The 21,455-nt window shown below is 46.3% G+C and overlaps 1 protein-coding gene and 1 pseudogene across 1 annotated transcript in view; both read left to right on the top strand.

Annotated features, from left to right (window-relative positions):
• SIAH3 (siah E3 ubiquitin protein ligase family member 3) overlaps positions 1-21,455 on the top strand; it is a 63,558-nt gene that overhangs the window by 24,128 nt on the left and 17,975 nt on the right. The window lies entirely within an intron of this gene.
• Positions 17,231-17,335, top strand: LOC114213071 (small nucleolar RNA U3; annotated as a pseudogene).

The following is a 21,455-nucleotide window of genomic DNA, read 5'->3' on the forward strand; positions in this document are numbered from 1 at the left end:
TATACCAGGTAATGTTAAATGCTTTACAGAGAGTTAAAACAAGCTTCTGTGGACTGGGTCATCTAGGAAAGCCTTCTCTAAAAAAAAGTGACGTGCGACCTAGAATCTGAAGGAAAAGGACATTCCGAGGAGGAGCCCTGCAAGGTTCAAGGGAAAACACCTTCCGGGAAGAGGCTAAGGCGAAACCAAGAAACAAAGCCACAGGGCTGGGGTACTGAGGGCCAGGGGGAGGAAGGCAGGGGCCCCTGCACACTGAGGCTCTTTCTGGGGTCCATCTATGTGTGCGCGAGCCTGGGAAGAAAGCCGAGTCTTAGAGGATGAATCTAGGTAGCCAGGAGGGAGCAGGAGGAAAGGCCATCCTGCGGCCAAAGCAAGATAATGACAAAGGCCCAGAGGCTGTGCGTGGCTGCAGCAGGTGTGACATGGGGGAAGGAGAAGGTCCCCGCCCTCGACCCTTGGGAGCTCCCCAGTGGGGCAGTGAGTGGCAGAGGTCCCTTTAGTGTGTTAGGCGCTAGGACCACCTTGGGGAAAGATGAATGGGAGACCCATTAGAGGTGTCACAATATCCAGAAATGACCAGGGCCCGCACCGCGGAGGGGGCTGGCTGGAGGGGAACACAGAGGTGACCGGGGTAGGTAAGTAGAAAGTAGAAGGGTGCCCGGGCTTCCCTCTTTGGCCGCTCTGCAGGGCCCACCTGGGGCCTTACCACGGCAGGTTCGTACTCATGCTTGCGGAATGAACGAAAAGATGAGGCAGCCGGGAAGCCGGGGAGAGTGGATGCAGCCCAGAAAGTGCGGCCTCCCGTGTCCGCTCGGCCTCACCAAGATGGTTCATGAAAGCCTTGGGCCCTCTGGCTCCGGCTTGGGCCACATGGGTTTCCCTCGCGGTGTGCTGTGGTGAGGAGCATGGTGGGAAGGAAGCTCTGGCGTGCAGGCTGCAGTCCCTGTCCCTGCCTTTCCTCTAGCATCTTCCCTCCTGTTTATTAGCACGATGCTCCCGGAGTCGAGATGATGATTTAAAAGCTCTAATTCTGTTACATTCTGAAGCCTGTCTGCCATCAAGGCTGATTGTAATGAGATTTGGGAAGGAGCTGGGCTCTTAGCTGGGGTCAATTCATCTCGGGGAGAAAATGCTACCATCAAAACGCCCAGGAATTATTAGCACTTAGAGGACAGCTGAAGAGGCCTATTAACCTGAGATGCCGGGGGAGTCCTGAAGTGTGAGGGGCAATTATATTTCTTCTTTATTTTCCCCGGCTTCATATTTAAGGGGGAAGAAAAGATGGGTGAGTAAGAGCTCGTGAAAATCAATAAATATTTATTAGGCGCCCCTAATGGTGTCACAGCACCTTACCTCTGCACAATGCACCAGCATTCGCGAACGAGAACACGTCAGTGCCCACGGTAACTGACTTGCTTCTCAGCCCAGCCCTGAGACAGTACAGGACAACCTGTTTTTCTATGCTTGTTTCTTTTTCTTTTTTTTTTTTTTCTTTCTTTTTTATTTACTTGACAGAGAGAGAGGGAGAGAGAGCCCAAGTAGGCAGAGCGGGGCTCGATCCCAGGACCCTGAGATCATGACCTGAGCCAAAGGCAGACGCTTAACCGACAGAGCCACCCAGGCGCCCCTTCCCCCATATTTGTTTCTTAATGAAGGTGGAATTCAAGGCACGGAAAGAATACATTCCTGTCTCTAGTCAGTGGTAGAGCAGGACTTAAGTCTGGATCTTCCAATCCCAGTGCGCTGTTTCCACAAGCACACCACAGAACTTTCTTTAGGTGCCAGGTTCTATGTGGCGCGGTCGGGCGATGCCAAGAACGTCAGCATGTGGTCTCTTTTGTAACAGTGGGTCTCAACTCTGCCCGCATGTGAGGCTCATCTGGGAAGCTTTGAAAAAAGGCAAAAATGCTGAACCTGGGTCCCTCTCCCAGAGATTCTGCTTTGATTAAATGAGGGCAGGCCCAGACCCTTTGAGCTTCCAGAGTATGGGAGAGTGTTGGGTGCCAGTCTCAGCCTCTCAAAAACCAATGTTGTGATCCTGCAGGTCTTTGTGGGTTTACCATGACTGCAAGATGCCTACAGCAATAACCATCAGGAAACTGAAAACGTAAAGGTTTGTCACTTACAGGGCCTGGAAATTATACAGCACACGGGCCACACAGCAGGTCCTGTGGAGAGAGAGGGAGGGAGGGAGGGAGGGGAAGGAAGGTGAGGGAGAGAGAGACACCCCCCTCCACCCCACCAGCTCAAGGGCCTGGGTTCTGCTTTTATGGAGGTTGAGAGTGGGGCCTAGGATTTCAGGACTCACTCTTTATTGGTGATTCTAAAACATAAAAGCAGGAATTTAAAGCAAGGGAAGAGAAAAAAAACAAGTGGCCCAAATGGTCAGTCATCAAAATCCACCAAGATTTCTAAAACAAAGAGGCCTCAGAGGGGGAGAGAGCCTGGCTCTTTATTGGGTTGTATGGTGGGCACTGTGTGTATCTGAGATATAGGCATCTTTGAAGTGGATGCTTTGGCCCTCAAAGCTTAAGTCAGCTGCTTGCATTACAAAATATAAAAACAAAACAAAATAAAACAAAAACTGTCAAGATTTACACTAGAGAGAGAGAAGGAAGAATATGGTAAGATACTGGTGGGGTGGGAGGGTTACTCTATTTTTATTCATAGCAACAGCTTATTGAAAAAATGACAAAATGACATATTTAAGTGGGAAGAAAAGATGGGTGAGTAAGAGCTCGTGGGTGAGTAAGGTGCCCGGCTTGGTGCCAGGCCTTATCACACTCAATCCTACTCACAACCCTTTGAGCCAGGGGATGTTATTGACACTTCTAGGGAACTTAACATGGCATAGTGAGACAAACAAAGGGTTTGGAACGAAGAGGAATTGACTTCAAAAACAAGATCGGCCAGTGGCTATTTGTGTGATTTTTGAACAAGCCACTTAAACCTCTTTAAGTCAAATCTGCCCACTTGGTAAAACAGGATGTGGAACTTTGCCCTAATTTAGGTTGTGTAAAGATCAAATGGAAAAAATATATCTTTGAACTTTGCAGGGTCTACTCTGTAGACCCATAAAACATCATCCCAGCGATACAACAGGGAAGAAGACTGAAGCTCAGAGCCAGTAAGCTATTTGCCCAAAGTCACAGGCGGGCGCTCAGGCCTTTGTTAGGACAGACACCCTCCTTTTGCTATGATTCAGCACCACTCACTACACTGTAGGGTCTATAATAGGATGAAGCCACCAGATGGACACTTTGACAGTACTTGCTTGCCCAGAAGGCATTCACGTCTCTTGGCCTCTGCCTAACAAGGAAGGTAGGACAATTTCTGGGTGGAGAGAAGCTGGAAAGGCTTTCCATTGTCTTTGGATAGCGAAAGTTTCGAGACCAGAATGTTTTCGGGGCTTGGGAAATCACAGAACAGACCAAGCTCTCTAGAGTCGAGAGTTTACATTCAGATAGTTGAAGAATTTTAAAGCTGGAAGGCATATCAAGCATAGCTTTTACAGAAAAAAGAGAGAGAGAGAGAGAGAATTGGAAAAATTCCAGAGGTAGAAGGAGATTTAAGGTTTCTAAAGTAGTGCCTATAAAAAGACTTGCCAAGGAAAAGTAGGGCCGACTCGCCTCGCCGGCAGCAGCCCTGAGCATCAACCGAAGCAGTGGACAGGTGCTTTAAACAAGTCGGAAGCAGCGGGTCTCAGCGCAGGCTGCATATTAGAATCAGCAGGGCAACTTTCGTGAGACTCCAGGAGCAAGCGGGGCCCCACCCAACACCAACAAAGTCAGTACTCTGCGGGGAGGGCCGGGCAGTAAAAAGCTCCTCAGACAATTCATTCGAGCAGCTGGAGCTGAGAAACAGCCATTTTCTGGAGCATCATGCAAATATGACTTGTAGCTCCGTTATTATGCGAGTGGATCCAGGATCATTATGGAATAAGGTGCCCACCTTCTGCTGAGGGTCAAATAAGGACTACAGCTTTAATCGATAGCAGAAGGGACCAGCTAAGCCTAAGAAGCTGACGATCCAGAGGGGAATTAAGAGAATCCCTAGGGCTTGCCTCTCTCCAGGGTGACCCGAGTGTAGACTGCCACTCTCCAGGGTGATCCGAGTGTAGACTGCCATGCACAGCCCATGACCTCTGGTCTTCATCTGTTCTTTAGTACAGGAAATAAGGAGAACTGCACATAGGTAATATTTAAGGCTGGGGCTGGAGACCATGGGGGAGGGAGGTGGAGTGTGAGAACGCAGCAGCTTTGAAAACAGCTCCTCCTTTAAAACCTCTTCTTCTAGAATGAGGATGAGTTTCTATCTTCCAGGCCTGCCGGACACCTGGCTCTCACTCGATAAATATTTGTCATCTGTCCTGAGGATTCTGACTCTTTTAAAAGTATGATTTTTCTGACTGCATTAAAAAATCCATGTTCATTTTCAAAATGTGGAAATGAAAAACCTAGAAACTTTAAACCACCCATAATCTCACAGTCCAGAGGCAGTCGTTATTAATATTAATGCTATTTTTGCCTTTTGTCCTAGTTCTCATATGGATATTTGATAATGAAAACTGAAGCCCACTTTCTGATGGCACTGAACCCTCTTGAGTAATAATCCAGAGCTGAAGCTTAGGGCAAAAAAGATTCCAACTCAAATGCAGTTTATTTGACTACAAGGTAATTCCTTTTAATGCAGTGTGTTTTCACATGATCCAATATGCTGCCTACTATATTTTTTTTAAAAGATTTTATTTATTTAAGAGAGAGAATGAGATAGAGAGAGCATGAGAGGGGGGAAGGGTCCGAGGGAGAAGCAGATTCCCCGCTGAGCAGGGAGCCCGATGCGGGACTCGATCCTGGGACTCCAGGACCATGACCTGAGCCGGAGGCAGTCGTTTAACCCACTGAGCCACCCAGGCGCCCTGCCTCCTACACTTTTAAAAAATCATGAATTATTGGGGAAATGTATTCACCTCTAAGAAAGTTATCTTGGCACTGAAGAACAAGTCCCCAAATCACATCCCTGAAAGACTGCAATTTGCCTACTCATTGCCCCCAAATCACGAGAGTGGGCTAGTATGCAGGTCTGAGCTGAGACCCCAGTGTCTTCAGAGAGGGCCCCGGTGCTCTTTGGACTGGTAGCTCCAGGAGCTGGACTTCTCTGAGACGCCTCGGGCCCCACTCCTCACTTACAGTGGGGAACACGCACCCCAAGAGCCAAGGCCTGTAGTCTGAGCCAGGAACATGCAGGTATGATGCATTCCCTGTCACTGCTGCTGAGGGCCCCATAAATCATTCCTGGCTGGTCCCCAGGCCCTCAACCCCGCTTCCTGGAGGGTGGTGCCGAAAGACAAGCACGGAAAATCAATTCCGTGTGGGAAGAAGCTCTGGGTATTTCACGGTGAACGAGGGTTCTGGTTCTCTCTTCCCACCCAACTTGCAAGACAGAACTCGCCCACCACCCCCCACCTTGCCACTTTTTCTACCCCACCCTCATGGATTAAGCAAACCAATAAGGGAGAAAGGGTACTTGCTCAGGGCCATCACTGGGTGATGAGATGATTAAGAGGGCCACAGAGTCATTTAAATGACACTTGCTCATAATTTGCATCTATGTTCTGGTTAATGAGGATGACAGTTAAATTTGCACTTTGAAGTCTAATGATTCTTCCGATACCAACATTTTTTGAAGGCCTACTCTAGGTACTAGGTCCTGAGGCAATATGGTTTGGGCCCTAGAGAGGCTGACAGTTTAGATGGAGAGATAGGAAACCAAATCAATGTAACCCACCGGGCTTGGGCTAACCTGCATTTGTTTGCTAGGGCCACCGTAACAAAGTCCCAACAAAGTAGGCGGCATGAACAGCAGAAATCTGTTGTCTCACAGGTTCTGGAGGCTAGACGTCCCAGATCAAAATGGTCACAGGGTTGGTTTCTCCTAAGGGCTGTGAGGGAGAATCTGTCCCATGCCTCTCTCCTCGTTTCTGGGGGCCTGAGGACTTCCTTGGCTTGTCGATGGACTTCTCCCTGTATCTTCACATCATCTTTCCTCTGTAATAGATCTGTCTCTGTGTCCAAAATTCCCCTTTTCATAAGGACACCAGTCATATTGGATGAGGGCCCACCTTCACGACCTCATATAGCTTGATCATCTGCCAGGACTCTGTTTCCAAATAAGGTCACAGTCACAGGTACTGGGGCTTAGGACTTCAACATCTTTTTCAGGGACACAATTCAACCCATAATTGCACCCATCTATATTTACAAAGCAGAGAGGCGGCCACAGAGGTGGGACAGTAGATCTGGTGGGAGAGTCCCGGCAGGAGAGGAGGAAGGCCCAGAGGGAGGGGTCAGCCACCTAGAAAACTAGACCCTCCGCCCCCACAAACAGAGCATCTTGACTGCCCTTTGGCTTTGGGTGTGTACTGGTGGATGATCCACCCTTAGGAGGAGGCCCTGCAGGGCACAGGCGCTGTGGACTCTTTGCCCCGGGCGTGGGCACAGCCAAGCAGGTCAGAGGGGCAAGTTCAAAGGCTCTGCTGAGTGACCCAAAGACCTATTTTACCCTTGAACACAAAATGGCTAATGGTGTGGCCACCTAAGAAATAGCTTTCTTCTGAATACCAACTTCTGGGAAATTCTCTTTTCTAATTTTCCTCAGTCCTCTCCTCTGAAGTCTGACTTCCTCTTTGCTATTTTTTTTTTTTTTTTTTAATTTGGAATTACCGATTTCTCGTAGAGGACCTTGGTGATCTGATTCTTCCTCAACAACCACCACTCCTCACACACACCCGCATCCCAGCCATGCCCAGTGCTGGGCGGCCCCCAGACGCACCCACTTCCTCCTGCCTCTGTGAATTGGTGCCCCCTGTCCTTCCTTTCTTCCTGACATGCTCTTCCCATCTTGTATCTGTTAGAAACCAAGTTCAACAGCAAATAATAACAACAAAAAAACAGTGGCTCATGTGGGATTTACCGTGTTGCTATGTGAAAGCAGGCTGGAGGCAGGCAGGCAGGCCCACGGTAGATGGTGACCATACAGGACATTAGGGCCCCGGGCTCATTGCCTTTCTACACTGGCCTCTCCTGCTTCCTTTCTCAGTGTTGCAAACGGTCAATAGCTGGCCCTGGCCATCTGAGCCATCACGTCCACATAGCCATAAGGAGGAAGGACAAGGGTTAAGGGCACATGAGCACCTAGGGGACAAAGACTGCTTTAGTCATTCCTATGTCCCTAACCCTCCAGTACCTGACAGAAGCTAAGAGTAAAATTCCTTTGCATGAATTACTATTTTATTGTGGTAGGCTGATAACGGACCCCAGAGATGTCCACACCCTAATCCCCGGATCCTGGGAATGCTGCCTTATATGGCAAAGTCTTTGCCCACGTGATGGAGCTAAGGATCTTAAGATGGAGAGATTGTCCTGCGTTACTGGGTAAGCCCTAGATGCAATGGCATGTATCTTTATAAGACAGAGGCAGGGAGAGATTTGGCACAGGCGCACAGAGGAGAAGTCGTATGAAGGCAAAGCAGGGAGAGAGTTGAACATGCTGGCTTTGAATACCGGAGTGATACAGCCCCAACCTGAGAGACGCCGGTGGCCCCCAGAAGCTGGGAGAGGCAAGGAAGGATTCTCCCCCAGAGCCTCCGGACAGACACAGCCCTGCTGACACCGGAATTTCAGCCTAGTGCTACTAATCTCAGATTTCTGACCTCCAGAACAGTGAGAGAATATCAAGTTTATGGTGGTTTAAATTTGTTACAGCAGTCCTAGGAAAATACTACACTTATTTACCACTTAAAACATCCTCATTTAACGTAACTACATATATAAACACAACAAATACCTATATGTGTGTATATGTGTCTTAGTTTGGGGTCTCCAGAAGCAAACCCTGAGATAGGGACATAACACAGGTGGCTTATCTGGGAGGTAAACTGAGGAAACGCCAGCAGGGGAGTAAGACCATAAGACAAATGGAAGGCAGCCACATGAGGTGCACGCGTGAGCTTGCTACCACCGTTGGCATCTGGGGTGCAGTTGCCCTGGGGACCCGTTGGGAGACATTAGGACATTAGAGTTCTCCCCTTAAGAAGGAGGAATCTGGGTATTTTCCCCCCAATTTCTAGCCGTCTGTGGCAACGGCTGCCGCTGGGGCCGAGTCGCAGATGCTTGCAGCGTAAGGCATCGGCATGTTTGGGAAGGGGGCTGGCCCGGGGATGTGGGCCACACACCTGCAGACCTGCTGGGGGTGGGTAACAAATAGGCGGTCTTCCCCACACACGTGCGGGAGGCGGCCACGGGGCACAGCGCGCCACCACAGGGGTTCGGGACTCTGGCCAACCTCACATCATAGTTGCATCTGTGAAATGGAAATAGCAATGCTGCCTGACTCGTGAGATAGTTGGAAGGAGTAAAAAACACATATAAAGATAAAACTATGTATAAAATATGAATATACATGGTATTTATTAAGGTGCTTACATTGATCCAGACACCATTATAAGTGTTTTATGTGAATGACTCATTTAATCCTCAGTAACACTAAAAGGCTGGTGGTCTTATTATTCCTATTTGCCCATGAGGAAATTTAGGCACCAGCAAGTAAGTGGCAGAGAAAGGATTTGGTCGTCTAGTGCAAATTCCTAATCATGATGTAGGGCTGCCTTCTTTCAGTGAAATAGTATTACCTGATTCAAGGTATTAACTACCTGGTTGGTAACAGACTCTGAGAATAGTATTACCATTGCTGTTGTTGCTGTCATTATTGTTCACGGCTGGGACCCATAGGCGCGTGTGGTTACCACGGACATTCTCTCAGGGCTCTCCTCCCGCCATGTTGGATTGGCTGTCCCAGGGCAGGTGAGCAGCAGTTAAACGCTGCGCAAAGCGAAGAGAGCCCCCTGCTGAAGTCATGTGATGTCGGAGAGCAGTCCCATGGGCCTTCACCGCCGTGGAGGCCAGGCAGGCCAAGGTGAGCTGTGTCGTTGCAGCTCCGCCTCGAGCAAACGTGCGTACAGGGTGAGGCCCCGAAGTACTGCTGTCGTGAGGGCGGTGTTGACAGTTATGCTCAGAGGCATGCTATCCCTCCCGGGTTTTATAACTCAAGGTTCTAATGTATAATGAGACTTTTAAAGAGAGATGCATATGCATACTTTTCCGGTCCACGGGTCAGTGGAAAGAAGTGGCTAGAGACATGTCTCTTCTCCAGCTGGGGTATTAACAGGTTGCACTGGCTCAACCTCACTGCACTGTGCTTATTCCAGTCTAGCCATCAGGATCCTGAAGTGAAGAGGCCCGCAGAAGCCAGGCCACCAGCCTGCCGGACTGCCGGGCACAAGGCCCTACGGGCTTGTGAGGGGAGGGGAGGGCCCCCGGAAGTGGCACAGTGTCGTGGCACAGAACGTGTCCAAAATTCCCACATCAGATGGAGCTCCAGCTTTGGCTCCTTCTGCTCTCAACCCAGGTCTAGCACTGTGGGGAAGCAGAAGGGCCCAGCCTGGCTGCCTCGGCTTCGTGAGAACCTGGGCAATGCAGCTGAGCTGCTCTGTGCCTCAGTTTTCTCATCTCTAGAGTGGGATGGATGGTAATTCCTAACACATGGCTTTGCTGTGAGCCAATGCATGTGACGTGCGTAATGTGACTCCTGGTTTTTGGAAAATGTTATACAAATAGTATCTGTTGTCATTTTTATTAGAAGCATCCCCCATATTACCCTGTCACCATAACAGTCTCTGGGGGTTGTGTGACAAATGAAGAAAAGACACCTAGGAAGTCAATCAACTTGTCTAAGCTCTGGAGTCTCACTACAGATGGGGCAAGAATGGAATTCAGGGGTGTTTTTTCTACCGAGCCCTTTGAGATCATAGTGTGAATACCTGTAATCAGTGGGAAAAGCCAGAAAGGTTAGTCTTTCCTGGCAGATAAGATGTAATGCTTTCAAATGAATCAGGCAAACTTAAAGGTGCTAGGGCTTAACCAGTGTCTTAGTCAGAGTTCTCTGGAGAACAGAACCAATAGTATCTATTTACAAAAAGAGAGAGAGAGATTTATTATAAGCAGTTGGCTCATGCGACTGTGGAAGCTGTCAAAGTCTGCAAGGCAGGTGGAAGGCGGAAACCCAGGAAAGAGTTGACGTTGTAGCTGGACTCTAAAGACTGCAGGCAGAATTCCCTTCTCCTCGTGGGAGGTCAGTCTGTTCTCATTTAAGGCCTTCAACTGACTGGATGAGGCCCCCCCACGTTAACAGGAGTAATCTGCTCTACTCGAAGTCTACTGATTTAAATGTTAATCTTACCCAGGGGCGCCTGGGTGGCTCAGTCAGTTAAGCATCTGACTCTTGATTTCGACTCAGGTCATGATCTCAGGGTCATGAGTTTGAGCCCCTTGTCCAGCTCCACAATGAGTATGGAGCCTGCTTAAGAGTCTCTCTCTCTCTCTGCCCCTCCCACCCAAAATAAAAATAAGTAAATAAATGTTAATCTTACCCCCCCCCAAAAAATACTTCCCCAGCAATATCTGGACTGGTGTTTCACCAAATATCTGAGTACTTGGACTAGCCAAGTGGACACCTAAAATCATCACATCCAAAAAGATGAAATACATCAGTATGACAACTCCCCAGCAAGCATCCACAGTGATAGATTTTTATTTCTGCTGGATCTTTATGAACAAATAAACTTAGAACTTCCTCCAGCAGTCTAGAACAATCTGAGCAACCTGGTGCTGTGGGGTGAGCCGAGATCTGGGTAGGTGAGAGAGAAGGAAGCCTACAGACTGCAGCACTACCTTTGTATGCGCTATTCCCCATGCCAGCAATTCTGCTCCCCTGTTTGTTCCTGCTTGCCCACTTCTTGCTCCTCCTCTTCCCAGAGGTCACTTCCTCTGGGAAGCCTTCCCTGATGCCCCAAGATGATGTTGGTTTTCCTGTTAAATATCCTCTGGTACCCAGGACTTCCCCCACGCCATGGCACCTCCCCCAGGTATGTAATTGCTTAACAATTTGTCAGTTTCTCCCTCTGAATTCTTTTTTTTTTTTTTAGAGAGAAAGAGTGAGCAAGCAAGCGCGCGCACATGCATTTGCGGGGGTGGGGGGGAGGGAGAGAGAGAGAACCTTAAGAATCTTAAGCAAGCTCCACACTCAGCACAGAGCCCATCACCAGGCTCGATCTCACAACCCTGAGATCATGACCTAAGCTGAAATCAAGAGTCAGACGCTTAACCCACTGAGTCACCCAGGCGCCCCTACTCCCACTGAATTCTCAGTGTCTTGGGGACTATGCTCCAAACACACTTCTTGCATGGATGGACGGGTGTTATGGACTGCGTGGTTGTACCCAACCCCTGAAACTTACACATTGAAACCTAACCTCCAGTGGAGTGATATCAGGAGATGGAACCTTTGGGGGGTAATGACATTTCGATGAGGCTGTGAGGGTGGAACCCCCACTATGGGATTTGTGTCCTCCCAAGATCTGGTGGATCTGGCGCCCCCTCTGCCATGTGAGGGTGCAACAAGAAGATGACCATCTGCAGACCAGACAGCCATTCTGCTGCTCCTTGATCCTGGACTCCCCAGCCTATGGGAAGGGACCTTGGACTCTCCCAGAACTGTGAGAAACAAATTGTTGTTTAAGCCACGCAGTTTATGGCATTCTGTTATAGCTACCTGAACTAACCAAGAGAGATAAGCAACTGAGAGACGGAATGACTTTGTCAGGCTAGGCAACAAGCCCTAGGCAGGGCTTGTTGTTATGAAGGGGGCTGAAGGGGTCTCGGATGCAATACTGCAGGAACAGTGTTCTCCATGTCTTCATCTATTCGGACTCTTATGACAAAGTACCACAGATAGGGCATCACATAAACAACAGGAATTTATTACTCCCAGTTCTGGAGGCTGAAAGCCCAAGCCAGGGTGCCAAGGTGATCAGATGTGTCCTTATCTGGCAAAAGGGGCAAAGGAGCTCTTCAGAACCTCTTGAGTAAGGCAGTAATTCCACACATGACGGTTCCATCCTCACGACTTAAACACCTCCCGCGGGCCCCACCTCCTAATACCATCACGCTGGGCACTGGGATTTCAACATATGAATTTGGAGGGAACAAAAACATTCAGACCATCTCATTCGGGTTCCCTGGCAGCAGGTCTGGGGCTTTTTTTTTCCTGCTCCCTAAACCATGTGAGCCCACACTCGACCTCTCCCCTTCTCAGCTGCATGAGAGCATCAGCATGTAGCGCTGAGGCCAGGTCCTGGGGCAGGCTCACGGGCTCTGTCTGGGTCCAGCCCATCTGCTTCTGAGTGTGGATGGTGCCCACACAACGGCCAGGTGCTCTCTCACTTCCCAGCAGCCCCCACGGGAGCCTAGAAGGCCTGAGGGGACCTCTGTTCACCAGCTTCCTTCTGCTCCTGAGAACAGACGGTAGCCTCTCATTTCCAGCCCAGAAGAGGCTCAGCACCTTTATTTGCTACCTGCACTTGAGCGTGTGAAGACACCCAAGACTTGCTCTAACTGTGTTAATGCCCTGTGTGTGTCATCGGCAAAGGCTTTCATATCACTTGAGCATCAGAACATCCTAGGGCAGGGCGCCTGGGTGGCAGCTCAGTTGGTTAAGCAACTGCCTTCGGCTCAGGTCATGATCCTGGCGTCCCGGGATCGAGTCCCGTATCGGGCTCCCTGCTCAGCGAGGGGCCTGCTTCTCCCTCTAACCCTCCCCGCTCTCATGTATTCTCTCTCTCATTCTTACTCTCTCAAAATAAATAAATAAATCTTTAAAAAAAAAAAAAGAAAGAAAGAAAGAAAGAAAATCCTAGGGCATTCCTGCTTTCTAGTCCTGGGGCCTCAGGCCTTGTTCTTAGCGCTCAGCTGCCTCATCAGGTTGCTCTTTGGTGCAGGGGTGTGTGTGTGTGTGTGTGTGTGTGTGTGTGTGTGTGTGTGTGTGTGTGTGTGTGTGTGTGTGTGTGTGTGTGTGTGTGTACACACCCATGTGTGTCACAAAGAAGCATGACATTAAGGAAGGTCTACCCTGGGCTCCTAGTGATTCTCCTAGTCATGATAACAATCATTATAATCATTATAATGTTAGCCACCCGCGGCTCCAGAACGCCTGTCAGGATTAATGGGATGTGTTAACAAAGTGCCACAAGTCCTTGGGGAAAGGTCTTTAGCAGGCACTGGCTTGAACCTCTCTCAGGTGAGGAAGAAAATATAAACTAGGAACGGAGTCACATCCTGGCCACTGCCCTGCCAGTCTTAGATCCTCTCTGACTCTGTTTCCTCATCCGTAAAATGGGCACACAGGGCTTATCTGTCCTTTCTCTGGGGATTGGGGAGGACAAAAAAGCGATCATGTGAGTGAATAGCCTATGAAAACGAGCCAGCTTGGGACATACTCCCAAGCTCGGCCCTGCATTATCAACACTCGGGCCAAGTTTCCACATCAACCAGCTTGGGGATCGACTGGCAACTCTTTCTCAGAAATCCCTGTGGTTGTTCAAATGTGATGCACCTTCTCCTCCACCTCCGCAAGTTCTGGGAGGTGTCCTTTGGATGAGAGGCTTTGGGCTAAGAGGAGCACATGGGGAGAGTCTAGCTCTGTTCTCTGAATGTCCTCAGCGTCCCTGCCCGGGTGATGTGTCCCTGCCCAGTCAAGAGCTAAGGACTCTGAAAATCCAGAGGGTACCTTCCCACAGGGTTCCAACGTGGAGCCACGCTCAGGCCCTGAAGCCTCTCACAGCAGGACCAGGCTAAACGTGCTCTGGTTTCCCAAAGGCAGAATCGCCTTCCCTTTGGAAGACTTTCTCCAGAAGGACTTCTGAGCCCTAGGTCAGTAGAGGTTGATGTACATGAGGAGCAGAAGTGAAACCCAGAAGCAGCCAGCTCCCAGAGCGGACGGGCTTGGGAACCCTTGGGAAGAGAAACTGGAGTAGGTGACAACAAAAGCAGTCTTCTTCGCCCCACGCCATAGCCTCACAGCCCTGAGATCCTAAAGTGGCCGGACACACAAAGAAAACATCAGCCATGAGGTTTCACTTAGAGGACATTAAAAGGACTTTTCCAGAATATCTATTTTTCCTATCAACAAAGCCTAATTGCAGTTTTCAAAATCTAGGTAGGCTGAAGACATTCATTTCCCTCAAGAAACGTCCATTGCCCCCACCATGGCCAGAGTACCAACCGCTACCATCCTTCATCCCCTTCCACTAGTGGTGCTTCCCTGAGTTCAGAGAATCATTATCATGGCTACCACTGGCCACTGAGTAGCCACTGCTCTTTACCAGGCAATGTGCTGAGGTATACGAATCTCTCTTTTAAAATGCTTGAAATTACCCTACGACAGAATTTCTATTATTGGCCTAATTTTACAGGTGAAGCTCAAAGAGGTTAAGTAACTTTCCCCAGGTGGCACAGCATATGAGCAGTGGCACTGGGACTCAAACCCAGGTCCCCAAAACTCATGCTGTTAACTTCTTCCCTACTTTATTTCTCTGGGGCATAACAGAATAGTTCTTTAACCATATTCTCATGGAAGCCAACCAGAAGGCTATGGGCATGCAAGCTATGTATTCTCTTTCTTTCTGACTCTGTGCCTGATTCCTGGAAAGTCTGTCCCAGGCCCTTTCAGGTACCGAATGTGCAGACCCTCATTTTAACTAAGAGTTCCATGGAGACAATGAACCAGAGGGCCCCGAGGAAATTTGTTACCTCTTGTCTCCAGAGCTGCCTGCACCTGAGTCAGTAGACAATGCACAACCAAAGTTTAGCAGCAGAATTTGTTCAAAGTAATCATTCTTGTCTAGACTCCCAACAGTGGCAGAGTATAGCAACATAATATTTCTCTAAGGGTTTGCCTCTGACTTCAAGCTTAGAAGTGTTGAAATCAACCAGCTTCAGGCACATGCCAGGCTAAAATTCCAGCCCTTCATTGGCCCGTGTCCTAGCATTTTTCTATTTCCAGAGGGTGATTTGCTCTGATTCCAGCACACATCAATACCCCACGTCTAAGCCACTAAACACCAGCTGCTGGTAGCAGCCTTTGAAAAATGCCTCCCAGATTTTAAGTATCCAGAGTGGTTTGCAACAGCACTACATCAGCTGGATAACACACGCAAGAGTCAAGATATATGTGAGCTCCTGGTGCCAACCATTCCTCACCTCGCACTGTGTGAAAGCTGACTCTGGCGCGAAGGAGTACATCCATCCATTCAGCCACCTAGCCATTATGGAGCAACCCCGATGACACGAGACAGGGCTGGGCCTGCTTGCCCCTCACCTTCACTGAGAGGTGCAGGTGGGGCCGAGCAGGTGGAGGACCCTGGCCTCTCCTAGGGGAGGACGCAGAGCTCAGTTTCCTGGGAGGGTCCAGAACAGAACACTGGCCATTGTGAGCCAAGCTGAAGGCTTCTCCACTACCCTTGCTGAGTTATGCCTTCAGCTGTTGCCCCAGGACCCTGCACTGGCTTAGGAGCTTTGGGTGCTCTGGGTCAGGACAAGCTCAAGGAGGGAACCAGGGACAGCACTGAGCTTGGGCTGCTGATAGAATGGAAGTGTTTTTGGTCTTGTCTTTGCTGTGCTTCCCCTCCTCCCCTCTCATCTCCCTGCCCTCCAACACATTATTTTAAAAATAACATTTTTCTAATTACAAAACCAGTACATATAGGGGTGCCTGGGTGGCTCAGTTGGTTGAGTGTTGGACTCTTGGTTTCAGCTCAGGTCATTGTCTCATGGGTCCTGAGATAACGCCCCGCATGGGCCTCCATGCTCATCAGTAGGGAGTCCGCTTGGAATTCTTTCCCTCTGCCCTCCCACTCAAGCTCCTGTGTGAGCACACTCCTTCTCTCTCTCTCTCTCTCAAATCAATCAATCAATCTTTTTTTTTTTTAAAAAAAAGTACATATAGAAAACCACTAAGAAAAACATTGCCAGTATTCCCACCCAGAGATAGCCACAATTAACATTCTGGAATTTGCGGGACATGGGTGGCTCAAGTTGGTTAAGCGTCTGCCTTCGGCTCAGGTCATGATCCTGGGGTCCTGGGATGGAGCCCCACATCAGGTTCCCTGCTCAGCAGGGAGACTGCTTCTCCCTCTCTCGGCCTCCCCACACTCGCTCTCTCTCTCAAATAAATAAATAAAATCTTAAAAAAAAAATCTGGTATTTGTACTTCTAGTACATTTTTTATGCGATATATTTGATTGTATTTTTCTATAAGAAAAGAATTATATAGTGATATGCCTATACAGTCCTACCTGGTTTTTTAAAAATAACATATTGTAAACACTTTACAAGGTCAGTATGAAGGTAGGACCTTCTTGGGTAAGCACTTTGGGCTCTTTTTAGCCCTGTATTCCCTGATTCGAGTCTCTGCCAGGCAGAAGGAACATGGGCCAAATTTACTGACACTCTAGGCTGGGAGTCTCCTTGTATTCTGGAAGCCGCTGATCCTGCCCATGGTCAGGAGTCATGCCCAGTGACTTGTACACGAGGCAAAGCTCTCCATCTTCAATGGGCATACACCATTTATCTGGGGTGTTTGTTACAACGTCCAGAGATACTCCTTTCCCAGATCTACAGGCGCAAAAAACATGTCTAGTACTTGCAATGATTCCTAAACCACAGTCTAAAAATTTCCAGTGAGGCCTTAAGTGCGAAATGAAAATTATGGAGTCCATTTAAGGGTCTTGGTTCTGTGGAGCCCCCAACATGCCCATTCCCCCACCTTAACTCCCGGCAGCTCAGCCAGTTACTTCCAGGCAACAACCACTGAAAGGTCAAAAGTCATGAAGGGCAGCCTCAGGATTTATGTCCACTTCAGGACTCATTGACCCTCATCGACTTTTTTATGAGTCAGGACCAGGAAGGGACCATCAATATTGTTACAACTGGGTTGGAAGCTGAAGGCAGAAAGAGAGGGCACTCTGGCTTCAGATGAGAAATGGGTATAAATTTTAAACATTGATAATTTGATGTGTGCATTAACTGTAACTGAATTTAGTACATATTTTAGGTTCCCGTTCCATCAAGAGTGGAAAGTTAATCTTAGCCAACTTGAAGATTCCCCACTTTTGTCTAGAGTTGTGTCCAAATTTGGAGGGGCCAATGAAGTGAAATTCTGGTAGATGTTTGACAATCAGCTCGGGGTGGGGGGAGGGTATGCATACATATACATACATAGGTTCATTTTAAATTTTACTGACATAAAGGATGTGTGACACAATTTTAAAATAATAATAAAGACTATACTTTCAGGGGTCATTTCTATAGTTTGTTAAAATAATAAAATATGCAATATTTTTCATTTTGAATTCCACACAGCCACACAGAATGCCTTCACTGGTTTTGCTGAATTCTTATACCCCTAGGCAACCTTTGGTTGTAATTCAGCCATTATTTAACAAAATCAGATTACAACAAGAAGCCACCACATCACTGATGAATGTGTGTGATTTCCATATGAATGTTGGTTGATATTTTCTTTTATGTTAACAGGATACAAGTGAAAAAACAAAGGTAAATGTCAGAATATCACTCACCCATCAATGCTGTGAACAACATCTTGGCTGAACTGGATAATAATTTTAAGAATACTAAAAGAATATTCCACCAATACTGTGTGCTATCTAACACAAAGTAACAGCTACACACACGACATCTTTTTTTTTTTTTAAGATTTTATTTATTTATTGGAGAGAGAGAGAGTACAAGCGCGGGGTGGGGGGGCAGGAAGAGGGAGAAGCAGGCACCCTGCTGAGCAGGTAGCCCAAGGTGGGGCCCAATCCCAGGACCCAAGACCTGAGCCGAAAGCAGATGCTTAACCCACTGAGCTACCCAAATGCCCCCACACAACACTTTTAAGTTTAATTTGCCTTATTAGCATTTTCTCCATTGCTTTCTTCAGTCTGCTCTAGACAAAAAAAACAGGAAATTAAGCCCTGATTCCCAGCATTTGTCAATTTCCTTGGTGTAGAATGCTCTCCCCACAGCTAATTTCAAGCTACCAACATGACATTGTTCATGAAGTTGGGAGGAGATGTTTACCATTATTTAGTATTTCCACCATACAGATAAAGATATAAAGACCGATTTACAGATATGTAAATAACCTCAAGAATACATCTATAGTAAAAAAATGAGGAAGTGATGAGTTTGGGGTATTACCTTTGTTCTTAATATAATTTATCTAATTGTCAGTTTACATAATTTTAACAACAGCTGTATTTAACAATCAGCTCACAAAATTCCTGAAACTTTCAAAATTAGCTCTTGTGAGCTGATAACACCCAGGGCCAGTGCACTGTCGAATGGTTGGATCTGATGGGCATTGTTTCTAGCTATTGTCATCTATCCATAATGACACCTACTAAGAATTCTCTCTGCCATCTGGCCTCTGGTCATCAGTCTAAGCAGGTCACCACTATGTCCTGATTTCTCTATACACACTGTCTTCTCCAGGTCCATAAGCTCTCTCTCAGTTCACTTCTATGGATAAATGGAGATGCAGATTTTAAAACTCATTGGGACAGTTGGAGAATCTTCTAATGATATGCAATGCTTTCTGCTCCACTAAATGTACTAAATAGACCCATATCTGTTTAAGTTTATTTTTGGACTCTCTGTGCTGTTCCATTGGTCTGCTTGCTTTTTCATGAAGCCGAATCATACTGTTTTAAATACTGTAACTCATTCGGTGTTTTACAAGTTGGTCGGCTAGTCTCTTTCACTGCTACTCACTTCTCAGTAACATCCTAAGTGTGCTTGCATGGTTTTTTATATAAACTTTTTAAATCAGCTTGTTTGGTTGTGTATTGGCATATTTGTGATGATCTTGTTAAATGTATGGAATGTCAACATATTTGTAATATTGAACCATCCTATTCATGAATAGATTATACTTTTTACTTATTCAATTCTTTGTGTTCTTCAGTAGCATTTTAAACTTTTTTCTTATAGTTTGTGAATGTTTTCAGTAAAATTTATTCCTATTATTATTTTTAATGTGTATAACTAGTTTGTGTTTGAATAATTATTAGCCTATATTTATTAAACCTGGGCTTTACTGAGTTCTTTAACATTTATAATAATTTTCCAGTTATGCCTCCTTTCCAAATCTTTATACTCTTATTTCTTTCTCCTATCAAATTGCATTGGCTACTTCCTGTGGAATCTTAAATAACAGTACAATGAACATTCTTGATTTATCCTGGATTTCAGTGATGCTTCCAGAGTTTACCCATTATAAGTCATGCCTGCCTACTTGTTCAGAAAGTTTCTATCTCATTCTATTGTTTATAAGTCTTATTGAAATATAATTCATACACCTTCTAAAGTGTATGATTCAGTTGGTTTTCATATCTTCACAGAGTTGCACAACCATTTTGCCACTCGCTAATTTTAGAAAATTCTCATCACCCCCAGAAGAAACCCATACCCATTCGAAAGCACTCCCATTCCCTCCTCCCCCCAGCCCCTGGCAGCCACAAATCTGCTTTATAGGATTTGCCTATTCTAGATATATCATATAAATGGAATCATACAATTTGTGTATTTTCTGAAGGAAATCTTTCACTTAGGATAATGTTTTCAAGGTTTATCTATGGTGTAACATGTATTAATATTTCATTCCTTTTGTTGTCAAACAACAGTCCTTGAATGGATATATACATTTTGTTTATTCATTTGTCAGTTGATGGGCATTTGCTTTTTTCCAGGCTTTGGCTATTCTGAATAATACTGCTATAAACATTTTTTGTAAAAGTTTTTGGGTGAACATCAGTTTTCACTTCTCTTGGGTATGTACTTGGAGTGGATTATATGGTAATTCTATGTTTGACTCTCTAGGAACTGCTGGAATGTTATCTAGAGCAATTGCACAATTTTATATCTCTACCAGCAGCGTATGAGGGCTCCAATTTCTCCAGACCCTCACCAACACTTGTTATCTGTCTTTTTTTTAATTTTAGCCACCCTAGGGGGTACAGTTTCTTACTGGGGCTTTGAATTGCATTTCCCTAAGAGCTAGTGACACAGAGCATCTTTTTATGCGCTATTGGCCATTTATATATCTTCTTTTGAGAAATGTATTCTCAAATCCTTTGCCCATTTTTATTTTTTTTTAAGTTTTTATTTAAATTCTGCTTACTAAACATACAGGGTAATATTAGTTTCAGGTGTACAATACAGTGATTCAACACTTCTCCTTTACCCATTTTTAAATTGTGTTCTTTGTCTTTGTGCTGATGAGTTGTACGAGTTCTTTATATATTCTGGATACAAGTCCCTTACCAGATATATGATTTGGGTATTTTCTCTCACTTTTCACGTTATCAAAGGTTTTTCAACATCAAGGAAGATCTTTTTGATCTATTTAAATTGTGAATCATATTAATAGCTTTTTAAATATTGAAACAGCCTTATATCCCTGACAGGAACCCTTTCTAGCCAAGGCATATAATTCTTTCCATACGCTGCTGCTGTACTCCATTTGCTACCATTTTGTTCAGAATTTTATAATGATATTCATAAGGGAGATTTGTCTACAGCTTTCTTTTTGTATTATCTTCATTAAATTTTATTATTTTATTTAAGTAGATCATTTATTTGGTAAGGAACCCCTCTGAAACCATCTGGCCTGGGGGTTACATCTTGAAAGAGCTAATGGGAGAGGCGTGACAACTGTCTCTTGCTTCTTAGCAACTGATGTGTTTAGATTTTCTATCTTTTCCTGAGAGTACTTTTGTTAATTCATCTTTTTTAGAGAAAGTATACATATATTCATATAGGCTGTAGCAAAATATTGTTTTATAATTTCTACAAATTTCCTCTCTGTCTGCACTGATTCTCATCTCATGTTTTACCAGTGTCCTTTAATAATGGCTCATGTGTTTCTTTGGGATGGCCACATGCTGAAAACAGAACTGGAAGTACCAGTGCTTTCATGAGTTTCACCGAGGCCTCTGATCTCTGTTTTAGAATATTGCATTATCCCGCAGCATCCCCCCTGCCTATTTCAAGACATGAACTGTGGCTCCTAGTAACAGCAAATGTGGCTTCCCTGGCTAGTGTGGGAACACCTTTGTTGAGAATTATCGTAATGATCCAGAAGCTTTCCCACTGTTCTTTTTGCCCAGGGACCACACTCCAAGGTCCAGAAGAAGGATTAACTCCTTCCCTGCCTCACTCCACCTAGCCCTATAACCTCACCATCATCAGGGCCCAGTGGCTAGAAAAAACTAGATGCCTGTCACCCTGCCACTTCATTGAATTTTCTTACTCTTTGTACTAATTTTCTGGTGGATTCTCCTGCATAATATCCCCAGTCCCTAGAAAAAGCATTTTCCCTTCTTGCTACCTGTACCTTCCAGAGCCAGCATGGACAGGCACAATCTCCTCCAGAACTCAGCCTTGCTGCCCCTTAATGTTTTCACCTGCTGGCCGAGGCCAATGCCTGGAACACAGGGA

Source organism: Eumetopias jubatus, unplaced genomic scaffold (assembly GCF_037043125.1).
Source record: "Eumetopias jubatus isolate StellerSeaLion01/CBP00866 unplaced genomic scaffold, mEumJub1_p1.0 scaffold_3, whole genome shotgun sequence".
Lineage (NCBI taxonomy): Eukaryota > Metazoa > Chordata > Mammalia > Carnivora > Otariidae > Eumetopias > Eumetopias jubatus.